The sequence below is a fragment of the Nycticebus coucang genome, chromosome 17, assembly GCF_027406575.1.
Source record: "Nycticebus coucang isolate mNycCou1 chromosome 17, mNycCou1.pri, whole genome shotgun sequence".
NCBI classification, from domain to species: Eukaryota; Metazoa; Chordata; class Mammalia; order Primates; family Lorisidae; genus Nycticebus; species Nycticebus coucang.
Window position 1 is genome coordinate 88,811,336 of NC_069796.1, and position 7,518 is coordinate 88,818,853.

At 42.0% G+C, this 7,518-nt stretch overlaps 1 pseudogene; it reads right to left on the reverse strand.

The window, feature by feature from the left end:
• Positions 1-5,556: 5,556 nt before the first annotated feature.
• On the reverse strand, positions 5,557-7,153 carry LOC128568590 (suppressor of cytokine signaling 6-like; annotated as a pseudogene).
• Positions 7,154-7,518: the final 365 nt, after the last annotated feature.

Here is a 7,518-nt window from a genome sequence, read left to right on the forward strand (position 1 = left end):
GATAAAGGGGAAATAACAACTGATCCCACAGAGATACAAGAGATCATCTCTGAATACTACCAGAAACTCTATGCCCAGAAATTTGACAATGTGAAGGAAATGGATCAATATTTGGAATCACACCCTCTCCCTAGACTTAGCCAGGAAGAAATAGACCTCCTGAACAGACCAATTTCAAGCACTGAGATCAAAGAAACAATAAAAAAGCTTCCAACTAAAAAATGCCCTGGTCCAGATGGCTTCACTCCAGAATTCTATCAAACCTTCAAGGAAGAGCTTATTCCTGTACTGCAGAAATTATTCCAAAAAACTGAGGAAGAAGGAATCTTCCCCAACACATTCTATGAAGCAAACATCACCCTGATACCAAAACCAGGAAAAGACCCAAACAAAAAGGAGAATTTCAGACCAATCTCACTCATGAACATAGACGCAAAAATTCTCAACAAAATCCTAGCCAATAGATTACAGCTTATCATCAAAAAAGTCATTCATCATGATCAAGTAGGCTTCATCCCAGGGATGCAAGGCTGGTTTAACATACGCAAGTCTATAAACGTTATCCACCATATTAACAGAGGCAAAAATAAAGATCACATGATCCTCTCAATAGATGCAGAAAAAGCATTTGATAAAATCCAGCATCCTTTTCTAATTAGAACTCTGAAGAGTATAGGCATAGGTGGCACATTTCTAAAACTGATTGAAGCTATCTATGACAAACCCACAGCCAATATTTTACTGAATGGAGTAAAACTGAAAGCTTTTCCTCTTAGAACTGGAACCAGACAAGGTTGTCCTCTGTCACCTTTACTATTCAACGTAGTGCTGGAAGTTCTAGCCAATACAATTAGGCAAGACAAGGAAATAAAGGGAATCCAAATGGGAGCAGAGGAGGTCAAACTCTCCCTCTTTGCTGACGACATGATCTTATACTTAGAGAACCCCAAAGACTCAACCACAAGACTCCTAGAAGTCATCAAAAAATACAGTAATGTTTCAGGATATAAAATCAATGTCCACAAGTCAGTAGCTTTTGTATACACCAATAACAGTCAAGATGAGAAGCTAATTAAGGACACAACTCCCTTCACCATAGTTTCAAAGAAAATGAAATACCTAGGAATATACCTAACGAAGGAGGTGAAGGACCTCTATAAAGAAAACTATGAAATCCTCAGAAAGGAAATAGCAGAGGATATTAACAAATGGAAGAACATACCATGCTCATGGATGGGAAGAATCAACATTGTTAAAATGTCTATACTTCCCAAAGCAATCTACCTATTCAATGCCATTCCTATCAAAGTATCTACATCGTACTTTCAAGATTTGGAAAAAATGATTCTGCGTTTTGTATGGAACCGGAAAAAACCCCGTATAGCTAAGGCAGTTCTCTGTAACAAAAATAAAGCTGGGGGCGTCAGCATACCAGATTTTAGTCTGTACTACAAAGCCATAGTGGTCAAGACAGCATGGTACTGGCACAAAAACAGAGACATAGACACTTGGAATCGAATTGAACACCAAGAAATGAAACTAACATCTTACAACCACCTAATCTTTGATAAACCAAACAAGAACTTACCTTGGGGGAAAGACTCCCTATTCAATAAATGGTGTTGGGAGAACTGGATGTCTACATGTAAAAGACTGAAACTGGACCCACACCTTTCCCCACTCACAAAAATTGATTCAAGATGGATAAAGGACTTAAATTTAAGGCACGAAACAATAAAAATCCTCAAAGAAAGCATAGGAAAAACACTGGAAGATATTGGCCTGGGGGAAGACTTCATGAAGAAGACTGCCATGGCAATTGCAACAACATCAAAAATAAACAAATGGGACTTCATTAAACTGAAAAGCTTCTGTACAGCTAAGGACACAATAACCAAAGCAAAGAGACAACCTACACAATGGGAAAGGATATTTGCATATTTTCAATCAGACAAAAGCTTGATAACCAGGATCTATAGAGAACTCAAATTAATCCACATGAAAAAAGTCAACAATCCCTTATATCAATGGGCAAGAGACATGAATAGAACTTTCTCTAAAGATGACAGACGAATGGCTAACAAACATATGAAAAAATGTTCATCATCTCTATATATTAGAGAAATGCAAATCAAAACAACCCTGAGATAGTCATCTAACCCCAGTGAGAATGGCCCACATCTCAAAATCTCAAAACTGCAGATGCTGGCGTGGATGTGGAGAGAAGGGAACACTTTTACACTGCTGGTGGGACTGCAAACTAGTACAACCTTTCTGGAAGGAAGTACGGAGAAACCTCAAAGGACTCAACCTAGACCTCCCATTCGATCCTGCAATCCCATTACTGGGCATCTACCCAGAAGGAAAAAAATCCTTTTATCATAAGGACACTTGTACTAGACTGTTTATGGCAGCTCAATTTACCATTGCCAAAATGTGGAAACAGCCTAAATGCCCACCAACCCAGGAATGGATTAACAAGCTGTGGTATATGTATACCATGGAATACTATTCAGCTATTAAAAAAAATGGAGACTTTACATCCTTCATATTAACCTGGATGGAAGTGGAAGACATTATTCTTAGTAAAGCATCACAAGAATGGAGAAGCATGAATCCTATGTACTCAATCTTGATATGAGGACAATTAATGACAATTAAGTTTATGGGGGGGGGGAAGCAGAAAGAGGGATGGAGGGAGGAGGGTGGGGCCTTAGTGTGTGTCACACTTTATGGGGGCAAGACATGATTGCAAGAGGGACTTTACCTAACAATTGCAATCAGTGTAACTGGCTTATTGTACCCTCAATGAATCCCCAACAATAAAAAAAAAAAAAAAAAAAAAAAAAAAAAATGAAGCTGTTCGGGCCCTTGGGGCTGGTGATAGAGAAAAATATCCCAGACCTCCCAACCCCATCTTTGCCTCTCAGCTCCATCTCTGTCTCTCATGTCTTTGTCTTTTGTGCTTTAGTTTGTCTTTTGTGTTGACCCCACTCTGGTTTGTTTACTTTTTGCACAAGTTTGCCAACGGTCTCTACTGTGTTTCAAAGCTCCTTCTCTGCCTTCTTCACTGCCTTAAGCTCTGCTGTTGATGTCAGGATCCTTGGTGACTTTGTCTTCAAATTCATTGATTTCTTGAGACAATCTTTAGATTATTTTTTTTATTTGTTTCCATCTTCTCCTCAATTCCAATCATTTTATTGGCCATCCATATTCTGAATTCTATTTCTGACATTTCAACAATTTCTTGATGGATGGTATTTTCTGCTGTATCTCCTTATAATCTTTTGGGGGAGTTGATCTGCTCTGATTTTTCATGTTGCCAGAATTCTTCTACTGGCTCCTCCCCTTGAGTATGTTCAGCCTTTTAAAAAATACATTAGTTGGTCGGGGTTTCGTACGTAGCAGAGCAGCTCCCTCGCTGCGATCTATTGAAAGTCAGCCCTCGACACACAAAAAAAAAAAAATACATTAGTTATATTTTTTTAGTTTAGTTGAAATGATAGTTTGTCCCTGAATAGTTATTGGGAGAGAACATATGTAAATCTACAAGTATAATTCAGCACATAAACAAATTAAAAAACAAAGACCATATGATTCTCTCAATTGAGGCAGAAAAAGTTTTTGATAATATACAGCATCCCTTCATGGTTAGAACACTGGTAAGTGCCTTCCTGCTAGTCCCTCCACACCTAATTGGAGACCCTTAGAAAACACTGTGCAGACCCATCTCGCAATTAAAACTGGTGGTGTGAAACTGGATCGGGAAGTCCCAGGAACTGAGCCAATTATCCCTTTCCCAGTGATCTGGAGCTTGTGCTTATAGCCTTTCCCCTATAGCCTCGTGGAGCTCCCTTTCAGGGCTGCAGCCAGGGTCTCTGAGGGCTGGCTTGGTGAGATTGCACAACCTGGTCCCGTCCTGGTGTTAGCCTGCCCTCTACCCAATCCAGCGGAGTTGCAGTATTTCAATGAATCCCTACTGGACAAAGAGATGAACACCTGCCTCCCCACCCCACCCCCAGGGTCAATAGGTTGAGGAGAGGAATCCACAGTCAGACCCACTGAATCCAGCCCTCATTCCAATTCCACTTCATTTGAAGTCAAATACACTGAACCTGCAGCTCCACACAGTGGCAGCCAGAGAATTAGAATCTGGATGGTTCTGAGAGTTCCAGTTAAGCTCATTAAGGCAGGGCAAGCAACACCAACTCAAACAAGTTCAGGGGATCGCCAGAGGTTGCCACACACAGACACCGTGTGGGAAAGGACTCAGGAGAGACCACCCCTCTTCATGCTAAAGTTAGAACTGCAATGCCACTATTTCCACACTCCCACTGAGCAGCCTACACGCTGCATCAGGCTCTCAGAGAATTTGCCAAACACCACATTCTTCTTAGTAAAGTATCACAAGAATGGAGAAGCAAGAATCCAATGTACCCAATTATAATATGAAGCCAGCAGACAATCTAATACATACCCTCATAAGAGAAAAACTGAAATCAATTAAAAGTGGGCGGCAGGGAGAAGTCAGCAGAGAGGGAGATAGGGGTTACAGTGTATGTCACACTTCTTGGGGACTGGACATAATTATAAGAGGAACTTTACCTAACAAATACAATCAATGTAACCTAATTTTATGTACCATTGAGGAACCCCAAACAAACAAACAAAAAAAGAATTTGTCAAACACTCCAGCCTCTGCAGGGGCAGTCCATCAGGCAACCAGGTGGGGGCAGGGTGCGCTGTGGGCTCAGCACGGTGAAGAGGATATTTATTCACTTTTGTGCTAGGCAGGACAGAGACTGGGTTCAGAGGTGGAACTTCCCAGGTGACCCGAAGGAAGCAAGACCTGGAAGCTCTCTCCCCTAGTGGCGAGATGAGCGGTCTTTTGTTCTCTGATCATCTGTGAAAAGCCTGTGGAGGGCCTTCTGACTGGGCGAGGAGTCTCCCATCCCCTTGGCAACAGGTGCCTTCCTACCAGTCCCTCCACACCTGATCTCTGTTCTCTTTCTTCCTTTTTCTTGGCCTTGCAACTTGTCTCAGTGAGGATGATGTGCACCTTGATTTCTTCTCCTTGTGCTCAACTCCCTACCTCTCTGAGTTCACTTCAGTCCAACTTTTCTTTTGGACAGGAGCTTCTGGCAAAAGCTACCTCTGGTCAGTCATCTTGCTCCTCCCTGATTTTCCTAATGCTGGCTCCAGAATATTTCCATATGCATTCATCTCAGATATCAGCATGCAGAAGAGAGCAGGTTCCAAGTTCCATGAAGACAACCAAAGGATTAGTTGAAAATTCCTGATCGCAACATACACTCCATGTCTCCATGCTTTTGTTGACAGAATTTCTTTCTGCTGTGGGTCTTTGATCTTGGAGATTTGAAGAATGAACCCACAGGCCACAGAGAGCAGTGATAGGACAGGACTTATTAGACAGACAGGAACACAGAAGGAATAAGGACAACAGCACCTTTGTCAGTAGAGGAGGAAGACCCAAGGGGGATCCCCTCAATCACTTTTTCTTATTCCCAAAGTGCTGGATGCAGGGCTCTCAGGCTTTCAGCAATGCATGTCCTGTAAATAATCCTTCATTTTTTTGGCAAAGGCAGTTTCCGAATTAAGTCTATTCTAGTCTACTGATATATAATGAAATGACACAGGTACTACAAAGAACACATCTGCACGAATTGGGACACTGGGCTGGTCAGTCTGACAGGATAGGTTGCAGAACCAGGCAGCCAAGACGCTGAATAACAAAAAGCTCCATTTTCAGAGTCCCTGACTGAATGCTCAATTAGGTCAACTATGGATGTATGTCCTTCTATATCTGGTTGTTCATTAAAGCTAAACCTACAATTTGAGTGCTCGATTCTAGTGTGAAGTGTTTTACTTGCCATGGGAGTGAAAGCTCAAGCTTAAAAAATAATGGTCATCAGAACTCCCCCAAACAAGAAAAGAACCATCTGGCACATTTGCTAGCTTCCCTTGGGCCTCCCAGCATGTGACTGATCCCAGTACCATCCTTGTTTTGCAAGTTTTTTCAGCTCCTTTGTAAGGCTTGTCACAACCATGGGACCACTACTTTGCACTGAGTCATAAACTCTTGAAACCCCAGGAACAGAGTTAGGATCAGAATTCAAATGACAGAGCATACTTTCAGCCATGTGGACATCTGTGCCAGTGAGTCCACCAAAGTCCCTTTGGATTGGATTATTCTGCATTGGAGGTAGCAATGGTAAGAGTGGAGGAACCTCATTGTGACCCTGTAACACGACAGCTGTGGTGCCAATCAACAAGCCATTCAGGGTCTGATTCACAGAGATCTCTGGGGCCATGCCTAGGTCCTGATCTACCTGATTCTCATCTTCCAGGAAAGGGTGCCCTCCCACCTGAGGAGGAACCACAGAAACTTCCATGGGAGAAGAACTGTCCAAACAATAGCTATGCAATCCTTCCAGAAGATACATCCCTGCATCTAAAGGCACGGTGTACTGAATGGAGTCCTGAGGCAAGAAATCCGATAACCACAGTCACGTGTTCATCCAGGTAAAGATGCAAGTGTCCATTCTGAGAGGGGACACTCCTCAGTGAATTCACTTGTTCCTGGCAGAAGTCTTGGACTAAAGGTTGTGAACACCTTTCTGATCATCATTTAGAGCAGGACCTGGACTGGAAGAGTGAACCAAGGCTTTGACTCACCTCCACTGTGATGCACATCTCTGTGGAGACTGCAGGTTGAAGAGGCCAAGATATGGGACTACAAAGATGACTGGAGAAAAGTGGGCCTTTTTCTCATCCTCTGAGCACTCACATCTTTAATGACTAGGAGTGCTGAGGAAAAGAAGGTGCTCTCATCACAGAGCTCCTGGGAGGGCATGCTGGCCTTGCCTTTCAGCTTCTGTTTCGCAGAAAACTACCTTCATAATGACTCATCCAGCTTTCACTTTTTGATCTGGTTTTGCCGCCTTTTTCACCTTTAATGTTGATATCACAGCTGGCCATATCTTTACCACAACAGCTGACAAATAAGGAATCATCTTCCCCAAAGTCGCTGGCTAGTGATGCTTATTATACTATCTACCATGAAGTCAGTTTCTTCTTTACTTTTATTCAAGTTAAAAGATTTCCAGAAGGTCTGAAGACTAATTTTCTTCATTAGGACTAGTTATCTAAACCCAGGGGATCAATCTCTCTGGAATCTTATCCTCAAACATCTGTAGAGACTGCAATGCTGCTTCTGTGTACTTTTCCAGCTTCATTTAATCTTTGGAGCCATTTTCCACCTCTTCCCCGTCCTTTCCTGATATATTCATCCTTTCTGGGGGAAGTCTGCTGATTTAAAAATGAAGCAATCTCCTTTAATCCCCATGCCCACTCCTTGGGGCCCCCCTTTATGTTTTTAAATCATTTTTTAGAGATAATTCCAACTGGGTTATGAAAAAAGTTTATTCATTGAATTTGATGAGTTTTCCAAAAACTCTTAATGAAGGTATGTTCACCAATAAACAATAAAATGTCAGC